Source organism: Bos javanicus, chromosome 13, assembly GCF_032452875.1.
Source record: "Bos javanicus breed banteng chromosome 13, ARS-OSU_banteng_1.0, whole genome shotgun sequence".
NCBI lineage: Eukaryota > Metazoa > Chordata > Mammalia > Artiodactyla > Bovidae > Bos > Bos javanicus.
Genome location: NC_083880.1, coordinates 61,753,171 through 61,768,201, shown reverse-complemented (window position 1 = coordinate 61,768,201; position 15,031 = coordinate 61,753,171). Strand labels below are relative to the sequence as shown.

The window sequence follows — 15,031 nt, the reverse complement described above, 5'->3', positions numbered from 1 at the left end:
ACAGAGGAGACTAGCGGGCAAGAGTCCCTAGGGTCGCAAAGAGTCTGACATAACTGAGCATGCACGCTTACGTTTACAGGAATGCAAAATGAATGGTACAGCCACTTTGGAAGGCAGTTTGGCAGTTTTGGTGTTTTTTTTTTTTTTTACGAAACTAAACATACATTTAACATACAATCCAGCAAGTATGCTCCTTGGTATTTATCCAAAGGAGGCAAAAAAACTGTCCACACAAAAACCCGCATACAGATATTTATAGTAGCTTTATTAATAATTACCAAACTCGGAAGCCACACTGAAGATGTCATTCAGTAGGTGAATGGATAAATAAACTGGAATATCCAGATAATGGAATATTATTATTCATTGCTAAAAAGAAATGAGCTATCAACCCATGAAAAGCCACGAGAAGACTTAAATGTGTACTACTAGGGTAGGCTGCAGTCCATGGGGTCTCGAAGAGTTGGACACGACTGAGCGACTTCACTTTCACTTTTCACTTTCATGCACTGGAGAAGGAAATGGCAACCCGCTCCAGTGTTCTTGCCTGGAGAATCCCAGGGACGGGGAAGCCTGGTGGTCTGTCGTCTCTGGGGTCGCACAGAGTCAGACACAACTGAAGCGACAGCAGCAGCAGCAGCAGGGTAAAGAAGTCAATCTGAAAAGGCTACACAATGTATGATCGCAACTATGTGACATTCTGAAAAAGTGTGGAGACAGTTAAAAGATCAATGGCTGCCAGGGGTTAGCGGTGAGGGATGAAAATGTAGAGCACTGAGTATTTTAAAAGCAGAGAAAATAACTCTACATGATACTATACTGCTGGATATATGTCATTATGGACTTGCCAGGTGGCACTACTGGTAAAGAACCCACTTGCCAATGCAGGAGACATAAGAGACGGGGGTCCGATCCCTGGGTCAGGAGGATCCCCTGGAGAAAGGAAACCCAAGGATAGAGGAGCCTGGCTGGCTACCATCCATAGGATCGCAAAGAGTTGGACACAACTGAAGTGACTTAGCATGCAAGCACACATATGTCATTATATATTGTTCAAAACCATAGAATGTACAAAAGCAAATACTACTGTAAACTATGGGCTTTCTGTGATAATGATGGGTCAAAGTAGGTTCATCAGTTGTAACAAATGTACCACTCTGGTGAAGGATGCTGATAATGGGGGCAGTTATGCATGTGGGGGACAGGAGTCAACTTTGTTGTGAACCTAGAATCTGGCTTTTAAAAAACTCTCTTAAAAAATAAACGAACTAAGTATCGGTTGCGGTTTTGATGAAGGATATCATTGGAAACCACCATTCTGATCCTGGTGATTACAATTCCTGGGGTGACCATTACCTGTAGTGTGATGAAGGTCCATCACTTCCCTTTCCTGTCCCCGAGCAGCAAGGACATCTCTGATGCCTTCGGAACAGCAAAACTCAGGCTCTGCACAAAGATAGCATCCAACATAGCAATGGCCAACCCATCAGAAAACATTTACTGAAGCGACTGTGGGCAGGGCATCACTTTAGGAACAACAGGACACCTAAGGATGACTAAGACACAGCGTTTGCACTAAGCTGGGACTCCAGAAGCATGGGGAATCTTGGCTCTACCAATTCTGTGTGACCTTGAATAAGTTGCTTTCCTTCTCTGAGCTTCAGTTTCTTCACCTACAACCTGGGTGTGACTCCTGCTGGATGACCTCGCAGAATTCCTATGGGAGAGTTGCTAATGAAATGCTAAAGTATGGGACTTTCCTTGTGGTCCAGTGGCTAAGACTCTGACTCCCAATGCAAGGGCCTGGGTTCAATCCCTGGTCAGGGAAGTAGATCCTACATGCCACTGCTGAAGATCCTGCATGCCACAACAAAGATCACAGACGCTGCATGCTGCAGCTAGGACCCGGTGCAGCCAAATAAATTAATTATTTTTATTTTAAAACAGAAACACTGAAGTGAGATGCTCCATTACTTAATGGCTTACGGGAGATGCAGGTAAGGGGGAATCTCCAGGTTTGGAGGCAGGCAGATCTGGGTTTGGATCTCAGCCCTGCCACTGACGGCTGTGAGGCCTTGGACAAGACACTTGATTGCTCACAGCCACTGAGTGAGGAACTGTGAGGAACACAGGCCCAAGGAGCATGGTGTGATATCAAAGCCCATGAACTGAGAATTCAGACCCGGATGCAAGACCCAACTCTGCCATTTATCAGCTACATGTGATCTTCTGGCTATTTCCAAGGAGAATCAGAAGTAAAGAAATTCAAAGGCACATTCCTGACCAGTAGGAAAGTGAGATCAGGGGGTGAAAAGAAAGGAAGCACTTGGGTTAAGAACGGAGACAGATAATCCACAGGTACAAGGTGGTAGCTGAGGGTAAGAAGACCAAGGGGAAGCCCAGGGGAGAGCTGAAAGGATATTTAAGGAGCATTTACAGTAAGTCAAGTATTTCAATCCTTACAATCACCTATTCTGAAGGCACTTTTATCATCCTCACCTTACAGGTGGGAAAACTGGCCAAGGTTACATTTTTGTCCCATGAACCCAGAGCCCACACTCTCTCCTCTGCCTACAGTCAGGTGGCCCCAGCTCATCATCCCTGTACTTCCCTCAAGTTTTCTGCAAATACTGGATGTGTCTCCAGACTAAAAAATAGCCTATTTTCCTCCTCCCCTGAGGCTTCCAGACTTGTGGAGAGCAGACACAAACTCATAGTGATTTGAGATGAAGCCTGGGGAGGCCCGTTCAGCCCATTACTGCCTGCAAAGTGATGAGTTTCGGTTACTCAGTCCCTACCCCTGCAGATCTGCCTGGCCTGTCTCTGACTCTCCGGAGGCTCCCCTTCTCTCAGGGACAGAGCTTGGGGGCCCCAACAACCTCACTGTTGGCCATATTTCCCACGTTTCTCTGGCCTGTCCCCATGAGCCCACAGCCCTCTTTGTGCCTTTTTTCCAGAGGTCCTTCCCCCCTCAAATTCCCTCTCCCCTGGACCCCTCTTTCTTCTCATACATGACAGATCTCTGTTCATCACCCCTCACCCACCCCCATTCCACTCCAAAATAGGATCCTGCAAGCTTCCTCTTTCAGCTCAGTTTTGTCTCAGTCTTGCACAAAGGGAAATGTTATATGTGCTGGCACCTAAGAGGAGAATGTGAACTGTATTTCTAACAATTAAAACCAAGTAAGTAAGTGCTAGTCACTCAGTCATGTTGAATTCTTTGAGACCCATGGACTGTAGGCCACGAGGCTCCTCTGTCCATTGACCTCTCCAGGCAAGAATACTGGAGTGGGTAGCCACTGTCTTCTGCAAGGGATCTTCCCAATCCAGGAATTGAACCTGGGTCTCCTGTATTGCAGGCAGATTCTTTACCATATGTGCTGACATCTAAGAGGGAAATGTGAACTGCACTTCTAACAATTAAAACCAAAGTCCCCCTTTAAAGGGCCTCCTAGGTGGCGTTAGTGGTAAAGAACCGCCTACCAATGCAGGAGGCATAAGAGATAGCAGGTTTGATTCCTGGGTGAGGAAGATCCTCTGGAGGAGGGAATGGCAGCCGACTCCAATATTCCTGCCTGGAGGATCCCATGAAAGAGGAAACTGGTGGGCTACAGTCCATAGTGTAGCAAAGAGTCAGACACAACTGAAGTGATTTAGCAAGCACACACACCTCCTTTAAAACCTTGGAACTTACCTTAACCATCCTTATCAAAAATTACCTTTACAGGGAGAGCTAGAAACAGTTTATAGAAGCCCAAGAGAGGCTTTCATAACAATTTATTTATTTATTACATTTATTTAGCTCAGCATATTCATTTTAAAATATTTGTTTCTATTTATTGTTTATCCCTAGGTTGGGAAGACCCCCTGGAGAAGGGAAAGGCTACCCACTCCAGTGTTCTGGCCTGGAGAATTCCATGGACTGTATAGTCCATGGGGTTGCAAAGAGTCAGGCACCACTGAGTGACTTTCACTTACTTACTATAAATTATTTATTTATTGATTTAGTGTTTCCTTATGCCAGGCACTGTTGTGAATATTTTACAGCCTATCTTTTCCCATATCTACATCTTTAAGAGGTGGAAACTATTACGATCTCCATTCACAGATGAGAACTGAGATTTCAAATCATTACCCAGTAAGAGGCAGAGCCAGAGTCAGTCTGTTCTAATCCAGTTTCAAAGCCCATGACTTTGGTGTCTCTGGGCCCACAAACGGGTGGACTGGGGGAGCATCTGACTACAGTCATATTTTACCTGGTCTGCTATATATTTTAAAAACAGAGAGGGCTTTCCTGGTGGCTCAGTGGTAAAGAATCCGCCTGCCAGTGCAGGAGACATGGATTGGATCCTTGATCCGGGAAGATCCCACATGCTGTGGAGCAACTAAGGTCATACGCCTCAGTTATTGAACCTGTGCTCTAGAGCCATGAAGCCACAACGGCTGAGCCCATGTGCTGCAGCTACTGAAGCCCACACGCCCTCTGCCCACATGCAGAGTCCATGCTCTGCAATAAGGGAGGCCACTGCAATGAGAAGCCCGCACACCACATCTAGGGAGTGGCCCTGCTTTCCCCAACTACAAAGTCTTCACAGCAATGAAGACTCAGCACAACCAAAAATAAATAAATAAATACAAATAGAAATTTTAAAAACTAGAGAATCAATTGCCAACATTTAAAAACTAGCAGATTTCTCCTATCAATTGGAATTTTCAACTTCTCTTGAAATATCCAAGGAATTCCCTGGTGGTCCAGTGGTTAGGACTCTCTCTCACTGACAAAGCCCTGGGTTCCATCCCTGGTCTGGGAACTAAAATCCCACAAGTCATGAGGCTTGTGGCAAAAAAAAAAAAAAAAATTCCTAAGACTCAGCCACACTGTCTGGGTTCCCACATGGCAATAATTGGCTGGGGGAAGTAGCAACAGCCCCTGTTAAACAGAATGTGTGCATTCCACTTTGCCATTGGCTCCCTGATCCCTTGCAGACCTACCTCATTTTTAAAAAAGTTTCTTTGGCTGTGCCGCATGACATGTGGGATCTTAATTCCCTGACCAGGGATCGAACCTGTACCCTCTGCACTGGAAGCACAGAGTCTTAACCACTGTATTGCCAGGGAAATTCCATTTATTTTCTTTGACTTCATGGCCTTTGGAAGCATGTGAGTTTGTGACTCCTGGGTCTACAATTTCTGATAGCTGTAGTTTCCTTGCAATGTGATGAGTTCCCCATCACTGGAGATGTACATACTGACGTTTAGTGCAGGTGCTGGAAAGAGATTGCAAGAGCTAAATGGGTCAGATAGCATATATAATCCTTTCCAGCCCTGCAATGCCAAATATTTACTTAAGGCTACAGCATGTATAGTCAAGCACTAACTTCCCCTCTGATCTCAACTTACTGTTTCAACCTTTCCTTCCCTTTACCTTGGTTTCTTGATCTATTTATATATTTTAATCATATGATTATGCTGTATGAATTCTGGTAAGCTTCCTCAAATCCTTTTTGGAACAAGGCATGGGGAACAAATAAATCCTGACATAAATATTTACATAAAGGGCTTGGTTCCAGATACTGAAAAGAAAAAAGAGAACTATAAGTTGTAACAGCCAAGGTATCTTAGTTTCCCTGAGATGCTTGGGCTCAAAATGATAAAGGACCTAGGAGTCTGGGGTGTAGCAGCTGAATCAGCATGAGGCAAGGTGGTCTCAACCTAATGTCTCAGGAAATGAAGCCTCAATGCTTTATCACCCATTATTTATTTAAAATAGATTTTAAAATTACAAAACTAATTATGGCAGTTTTTTAAAAAATTGCTTCAGATTCCTTAACATTTCTCCCATGGAGAGGGAGTATCTATGTTTTCTTTCCTTGAATCTGAGTGGGCTCGTGGCTGATTTAACCAATATGCTATGCTTAGTTGCTCAGTCATGTCCGACTCTTTGCAATCCCATGGACTGCAGCCCACCAGGCCCCTCTGTCCATGGGATTATCCAGGAAAGAATACTGGAGTGGGTTGCCACTCCCTTCTCCAGGGATCTTCCCCACCCAGAGATCGAACCCAGGTTTCCCATGTTGCAGGCAGATTCTTTACCATCTGAGCTACCAGGGAAGAAAGATGGTACAGATGATCTTATGTGAAAAGCAGAAATAGAGACACAGACACAGAGAACAACAGTATGGACATCAAGAGGGGAAAGGGAGGAGGGATGGATTGGGAAATCGGGACTGACATATGTTCTGCTGCTACTGCTAAGTCGCTTCAGTTGTGTCCGACTCTTAGCGACCCCATGGACTGCAGCCCACCAGGCTTCTCCGTCCATGGGATTTTCCAGGCAAGAGTACTGGAGTGGGGTGCCATTGCCTTCTATGTATAAAATGGTAACTAACGAGAGCCTACTGTATAGATCAGGGAACTCTACTCAGCACTCTGTAGTGACTATATGGGAAGGGAATCTGAAAAAGAGGAGATATACGTGTACGGATGGCTGATTCACTTTGCTATACAGTAGAAACTAACGCAACATTGTAAAGCAACTATACTCCAATAGAAATTAATTAAAAAGAAAAGTAGCCTCATGGAAATACCTACATGGGGAATAACTAAAGCCTCCTGCCACCATCAGTGAGGAACTGAGGCCTCCTTTCTGCAGCCACGTGAATGCCCATCTCGGAAGGAGACTCTCCAGCCTTGATCAGGCCTTCAGACAATTACAGCCAAGGATGACTTCTTGACTATAACTTGACGAGCCAGAACCACTCAGCTAAGCTGATGCCAGATTCCTGTCTCTCAGAAATTGGGAGAGGCGATAAATGCTTATTGTTTTCACCTGCTGAGTTTCAGGGTTCATTCATTCACATCAACAGATAACTAGTAGTACCCAAGGTTCAAAATTTTTAAACATACGAAAGAAGATATAGCAAAAGCTCTTTGTCACTCCTACCTCTAAACACCTGGTCCCCCATCTTCTCCCACCTCCCCCAGCTAATTTACAGAAAGCCCTTGGGAAATGTTAGGTTTATTATCTGGAATACAGAAGCCGATACCCTTGGCTCCTCTTATAGATTATCTGACTGAAGATAGGCTGCAGCAATATGGCATTCCCCTTCCAAGCTACAAAGCCATGCCCTTCTTTCTGCACAGGAACTGGGCCTTTTCAGCCCTGATGCCACCTTTCCCTGCCATAGCCTCGATCTCCCACGAGCATCCCCACTTCCTGTCTCAAGTGTGAGGGTGGGGGATTCCCCTCCTTGCACACCAGTGGAAAACATTGGTGTGAAAGACATACGTCTTTTTCTTTGACCCACAGAAATCAGAAATCAAACCACACACCTCCCAACACAGTCCCAGCCTGGTCCCCAGCCTTCTTTCCAAGGTGTCCAGTCTTTATCCTGCCCCAGCCTTATATCCTCACCCCAGACTTCCCAGTCTGCTCTTCTGACCTCCCAAGACACTGCTCATGCCAATCCTTCTTCCCCGAATGCTCTGCTCCCAACCTACCCTTTTGAAAACAGCCACTTCTCTCTCTGTGTAAAAGCTTCCCCAGATATCCTCAAATGCCTCCTTGCTTCCAATCTGGCCCCCATCCATCCGTTGTCCACTTGACAGCCAGGAGACTGACGTAAGACCTGAGGTGGTGCTTCCACTTCTGGCAAGATGGAGAAACAGTCTCCACCCTGCCTCTGCTGCTGAATGCAGTTCCACACATTGGACAGGGGCAACAAGCAGCTCTTGAGAGTTCAGAGAAGTCAGCAGTAGAAGGCAGATCAGGGAAGAGAGCAATTCAAGGATCATCAGTCCGGCAGTGAGTTTACGTGTTTTTTTTCAACTTAAGTGTATGTATTTTATTTATTTTATTTTGATTTATTTGGCTGTGCCAGGTCTTAGTTATGGCATGTAGGATCTAGTTCCCTGACCAGGGTTCGAACCCGGGTCCCCTGCATTGGGAGCTCCAAGCGTTAGCAACTGGACCACCAGGGAAGTCCCCATGTGTTTTGTTTTTTCCCTCTGGTATTCCTTGGGCTGTCTCAATGCACTCAAAAGGACCAGGACGGGGGCACAGGGAGATCCTTCTTTTCGTCCTTTCCTCCTTTCTCGCGTGTCCTCCCCCCCAGGCCATCCGTGGTGGCACAGGTGGTGGCAGGTGCCTCTGGGAGCCTCAAAGGATGAGGAAGGAAACGTTCCTCTCTAACTGGAGGCGCTGTGGTCCAGAGTGGGGTGAACCACTACTGATTTGTCCCCTACTTGAGCGCAGTCGAGGGAAATGCGTGTCAGAGTCGGGTAAACAAAGCCCCAGGGAGCCAGAAAGTCCCAGGGGTAGAGCAGGGAGGCAGGAGTTTGGAATAGTGACCCCATAAAGTTATCTGTGAACTTCTGGTCTCACCCACTAGCTGCATATGAGTGGATCTCACTTAAACAGCTCTGCACAGACTTTGAGAACTGAATCACAAGTGAGTCCGCTTGAGACCCAAGTTCCGAAAGCCCATAAGTGGTCCACAGAGTGGATGCGCATGGCACCAAAGAGAGTTTGAAAACAGGACTGACATCGGAACCAAAATCCACAGAAGGCAGGAGTTGAACCCACTTTGCCAGTTGCCTGCTAAGACATAACGATCGATATTCTCCGTGCGATTTAAGTGAGATTAAAGGCTATTAACGTAGGACAGGAAGGCCTGGCGTGCTGCGATTCATGGGGTCTCAAAGAGTCAGACATGACTGAGTGACTGAACTGAACTGAACATAATAATCAAAACGCCCAGGACAAACTACCCGCAATACAAAGAAGTAGCAAATTTCTACTAGCATGGGAAAGTCGATGAAAAGATGTCAACAGCAAGACGCTGGAATGATCTAAAGACCTTTAAGCAGCTGTTACAAAAATACCCCAAGGAGAAAATGGGGAGTTAATGTTTAATGGGTATGGAGTTTTAATTCGGAAAGAAGAAAAAGTTCTGGTGATAGGTGAGTGGTGACAATTATACAACAGTGTGAGTATACATAATGCCCTGAACTGTATACTTAAACTTGGTTAAAGTGGTAAATCTTATGTATGCTTTACCATGATTTTAAAAAATACTCCATGGAGTAAGGATAAAGATTTTAGCTTTCTTTAACTTTTCATAATAGAATATCTCAAATGGAAAATTTAGAAGTGGAACATACAATAACTGATATTAAAAACTCAATGGAGGGCTTCCCTGGTGGTCCAGTGGTTAAGAATCCACCTGCCAATGCAGGGAACATGGGTTTGATCCCTCATCTGGGAGGATCCCACACGCTGAGGAGCAACTAAGCTCGTGAGCCACAACTATTGAGCCTGTGCTCTAAAGCTAGGGAGCTGCAACTACCGAGGCCTGCTGGCCTAGAGCCTGAGCTCCACAGCAAGAGAAGTCAGAGTAGCCAACACTCTATGCAACTAGAGAAAGCCCACATGCAGAAATAAAGACCAACCACAGCCGAAAATAAAATTAGTTAATTAAAATAAATAAATCTTTTTTTAAAAAAAAAAGCTCAGTGGATAGGCTAAACAGTAGAATGGAGATAGCACAATCTGTGAACTTGAGGACAGATCAATAGAAATTACCCAATCTGAACACCAGAAAAAAATAAACATGGTCCATGAGACCTATGGTACAGTATCAAAAGGTTAGCATAATGGAAGGATGGGAGAAGGAGTACAGTGCATGAGTGTTTACAGCACTTCATTCACAATCCACTCCCCAACTGGAAATAACCCTTCCGTGGATAAATCAGTAAAGAAACCGTGATATATCTTCACAAAGCTCAGCAATGCAAAGCAACGAGTTATGTGATACCTGTAAATGGGCTTCCCAGGGGGTTCAGTGATAAAGAATCTGGCTGCTAATGCAGGAGACACAGGTTCAGTCCTTGGGCTGGGAAGACCCCCAGGAAAAGGAAATGGCAACCCACTCCAATATTTTTGCCTGGGAAATTCCACGGACAGAGGAACCCAGCTGACTATGGTCTACAGGGTTGCAAGAGAGTTGGACATGGCTTATCAACTAAACAACAGCCTGTAATCCTAGATGACTCTCAGGGACATTACTGTGGCGAAAGAAGCCAGTTTCAGAGGTTGGCGTACTACTACATGATGCCATTTATGACATTCTCAAAGGCAAACAATGGTGATAGATCAGTGGTTACCGCAGGTTAAGCGTGGGGAGAGTATCTCACTACAAAGGGAAACTGGAGGGCTTTTTGAAAGATGACGGAACTGTTCTGTATCCTGTTTGTGGTGGTGGTTACGCAAATGTGCACGTGTTAAAATTCATAGAACTATACACCAAAAAAAAAAAAATTTTTTACCACATGTTAATTAAAACAAAACAAAAACCTTGTGATAGTCAGTCTCAAGGTGGCCTACGGAGATCCTCACCTCCTTGTATTTATGGGCTGCGCAGTCCCATGGAAGAGGGTTGGCCCATGGGATCAATAAAAATGGTAGAGGCAACAGTGAATGGCTTCTGAAGCTAAGTCATAAAAGACACTGCAGCTTCTGTCTATGTCACCTGAATCATTCTCTCTGAGGAAAGCAAGCCACAGCGCTGTGAAGATAGCCAAGCAAGCCTGTGGAGAGGAGCTGGGCCACCCACAGCCAACCCCAACTTGCCAGTCACGGGAGTGGGTCATATTGGAGATGGACCCTCCAACCACAGTCAAGCCTTCAGGTGAATGCAGCCCTGACCAGTATCTCCTTGCAACCTTACAAGAGATCAGAACTGAACTGCTCAGCCAAGTTGCTCCAAAATTGTTGGCCCACAAAGAAACTGAGAGAGAATATATGATTATTGATGCTTGAAAAGACTATATTTTGGGTGACTTGTTATGTTGTTGTTCAGTAGCTCAGTTGTGTCTGACTCTTTGCAATCCCATGGACTGTAGCACGCCAGGCTTCCCTGTCCTTCACCACCTCCTGGAGCTTGCTTAAACTCATAACCATTGAATTGGTGATGCCATCCAACCATCTCATCCTCTGTCATCTCCTTCTCCTCCTGCCCTCAGTCTTTCCTAGCATGAGGGTCTTTTCCAATGAGTCAGCTCTTCACATCAGGTGGCCAAACAATTAGAGCTTCAGCTTCAGCATCAGTCCTTCCAATGAATATTCAGGATTGATTTTGTAGGACTGACTGGTTTGATCTCCTTGTAGTCCAAGGGACTCTCAAGAGTCTTCTCTAACACCACAGTTCAAATGCAGCAATTCTTTGATGCTCTCAGCCTTCTTTATGATCCAACTCTCACATTCGTACATGACTCCTGGAAAAACCACAGCTTTGACGAGACAGACTTTTGCTGGCAAAGTAATGTCTCTGCTTTTTAATATGCTGTCGAGGTTTGTCATAGTTTTTCTTCCACGGAGCATGCGTCTTTTAATTTCATGGCTGCAGTCACCATCCACAACAGGTAATGACAGTCCTGAGATATAGGTCAGATCATGTCTCTCCCCTGCTCAGGACCTCCCAGTGGCTTCTCACATTACTGACATAAAAGCCAGAGATGAGGCCCACTCAGATCTGGCCCGTGCCCTCCTCATACCTCACCCACTTCTCCTCCTTCCTGTCCCTCAAACATGCCGGGCTAGCTTCCACTCCAGTACTTGCTATTCTTTACCCGGAATGCTCTTCCCAAGTATGCATACACTCACTCACCCCCTGCAGGTCTCACTCAAATGCCACGTGGACACAAAGGTCTTCTCTGACCACCCCAGCCACTCTCCTTCCCTCTACCCTAGTTCGTTCTCCTTCATGGTTTTCATGACCTCATACTTTATATACACATTTTTTTTATTATCTGTTTCTCCCCCATTACAAAGCAAGTTCCATGAGAGGAAGGACTCAATGTATAATGGTTCAATGGCTCAATTTGTATTCCCATTTTACAGATGAGAACACTGAGTCCCAGTGATTACACACTAGATTAATATTAAAGATAGTCCAGGCACCCAAGCCTTGGGACACCAAACCTAATGCCTTTTCTAAAGAATCAACCAATCCAAAGTCCTCATTTTCTAGTTCAAGAGGAGACAAGAGTTCAGAGAGGGCTGGGAGGACTTCCCTGGTAGTCCAGTGGCTAAGATTCCATGCTTCCAATGCAGGGGGCCTGAGTTCCTAATGCAGGGAACTAAATCCCACATGCTGTAACTAAGAGTTTACATGCTGCATCTCAAGATTCCATGTGTCTCAAGTAAGACCCGGCATGGCCAAATATATATATATATATATATATGTTTGTTTTTTTTTTTTAAAGAGAGAGGGCCAGGAATTTTCCTGTCACAAAGAGACAGTTCACTTGTATACCACTGACCAATATGGGCAGGAGTGGGGTGTCCCCCATTGGCTGAGAGCTCAGCTCCTGTTCGTTCACCAGCAATGGTTGGGAGAAGATGGTCTCCCAGTGAGCTAACACAGCACTGAAACACAAAGGACAGAAGTCCAGAAAGTTTCCAGCAGGCGGTGCCTGGTGAGGCTTCTGGAGCCCCAGTAAAGTTTAACCCCCATATCTGGAGCCCTTGCAATAGTTCCAAAACATATTCATGCCCTTTAGCATCTCTCTGGCAGGCCCATGTCAGCTGCTGGCTCAGAAACCGAGCCTTCAAAAGATGGTTTTGCAATTTGTGAAATAATACTATTATCATGAAGCATCGATGATGTGCCAGGTACTCTGGTAATAGCAGTTCTTTAAATTCTCACAATGATCCTATAAAGTAGGATGAAATTATATCATATATGGGCTCAACAAATTAGGGCAGAAAGAATAAATTTTGCCTTTATACTTTGGGACTTGACTGTAAAGGAAGCTGAGACTCAACTGAAGACATTATTTCCACTTGACAGATGCAAACACTGAGTCTCAGATAGGCCAAGAACTGGCATGAGTCACACAGCAGTTAGTGGCTGAGTTGGGGTTCAAACCCAAATCTCCTGGACTGTGTAGAGCCATCGAAATATACCACCAGAACAGAAATCAAAGTGTCTGGACCCAAGATAAGTGGCTTCTCCCTAAGCCACATCAAAAACCAATGAAGCCAGACAGTGTAGGGAACAGGCACATGCCAGGGAGGATGAATTGGCACAAGCTCTTTGGAGGGCAATGTGGTCATGCCAATTAAAATGACAAATGTGCACTCTCTTTTGACCCACCAATGCCACTGCTAGAAACACATGTGGGAAATGGCACCTGTTCCGTGTTTTTCATTGCGGGCTCCTTTGTGATGCCTCTAAAAGGTTAAATGCCTCTTCCCCTGAGAGCCCCATTGGTCCTATGCTGAGGGGCTTCAGGGCTTGTATAAAGATAAGGCTGAGGAACATCCCAGGTGGTCCAGTGGCTAAGACTCCTTGCTCCCAGCGCAGGGGGCCTGGGTTCAATCCCAGGTCAGGCAACTAGATTCCACACGCTGCAACCAAGAGTCCACATGTCACAGCTAAAGATCCTGAATGCCTCAGCTAAGACCCGACACAGCCAAATAAGTAAAGAAAGAAAGATTTTTTTTTTTTTTAAATAAAGCTGGCTGTTCACGTACCATTTGCTACAATGGTGCTATTATTAGATTTATTTTTTTTTTTTTTAAGGTAAAGCTGAGTGAGGGTTTCCTAACTTTGATCTTCATAATTCACAACACATCATTTACTTAATATTTTTAATCACATCTGTAATTTAAAACATACAAATGCAAAGTATCCCCAAAATAAATATACTCAAAGCAAAACAGGGTTACTAAATTCTGGCTAGCTAATGCTGACTCCCAGTCTGCCCTGTTAGCAGGATGGATTAGCAGGTGGTAGAGTAGTTAACGGCTGGCACTAAACTGAGACTTTCTCTTTGACATTGTTAACAGGACTGAGGAATTGCTGAAAAGAATCCTCTCCTCCTGCTAGTGCCCTGGACCTCCTAAACGATCTTATATTCTGTTAACAGAGGGGAAATAGTCCCACTCTGCAGAGAATGAATGTTCACCAGTTTTTTTTAGAGGTGGATCTTCAAAGAGGGATGGGTGTCCTCCTAGGCTTCCCTCTTCTCACTGGGGTGGGCTGAGTCATCGGGAAGGAGAGAGTTTATAGGAAATGCCTTTTGTTCCTTCCCTTCCTGCTCTTTACCTGGTTGGGCCTGGCATTCTGGGCTGATGATCCATAAAGGATTAGCTGTAAAAACAAAACAAACCTGCTTGTCCTTAAATAATGTTATTTCAAGGCAAAGGTCCCAACCTTGAAATAAATAGGGTTTCAAGTAAGAATCTGAATTAATTCTGACAACATAATCCAGAGAGCAAGACTTGCCTTCAGGTTTTTTCCTGTTAACCCCACTAAGGACAAAGAGAAAACTGAAGAAAAGGATCTTTACTCCCGAGCCAGGGAAGGATTATTGTTTATTATCATCATTAAGCTTCTCTGAAGTGAACAGAACAGCTTTCTTTTACCCTCTATCCCATTTCTCCTTCTTGTCCATTCTCCTCCATGCTTTTAGAGGGTCTGTGATGTATCAGGACAGCATTTCCCAGCTTTGGTTCCTTTGAACACAAGTTTCTCCATTTCTGCCTAATCCACAACCCTCTCTACCGGTAGTTACTTAATTTTCAAAAAGTGTTACTCTCACTGTTTTGCTTATGTAAGTTTGGCTCCATCCTAAAACAATGAACTCCATTAAATGAAGGGCTGTATATAATATTTCCCCCAGTGCAAAATAAAGAGAAAAAAGTCAACGTTACAACACAAACTGAGCATGACGGGGACCTCTCAGAGCCACACCACTGACTATGCCTGCTGGAATTTTCCAGGCGTGCCAGGCCTCAGGGAAGGCCCTCCACAAGTGCTTGCTGGCTGGCTGACCACAGAGCATCAACCCCACGACCTTCTGACCAGTGGTGTTCGTTTTTGCTCCTGGAGAGCTTGTTAAAAGATCACTGGGCTGCATCTACAGAGATTCTGATTCAGCAGGTTCAGAGTGGGGCCTAGGAGTCTATAGTTCAAACAAGTTGCCCCAGGGGATGTCGACACTGCACGTCCAAGGAATATAATTT

The 15,031-nt window shown here is 45.0% G+C and overlaps 1 long non-coding RNA gene across 1 annotated transcript; it reads right to left on the bottom strand.

Moving 5' to 3' along the window:
• Positions 1 to 248: 248 nt before the first annotated feature.
• Positions 249 to 6,361, bottom strand: LOC133259577 (uncharacterized). Its single transcript, XR_009740452.1, has 2 exons — positions 1,357 to 6,361; positions 249 to 667 (listed from the first exon to the last, which is right to left on the bottom strand). It is a non-coding gene; the product is annotated as an uncharacterized LOC133259577 (long non-coding RNA).
• Between the last annotated feature and the right edge of the window lie 8,670 nt (positions 6,362 to 15,031).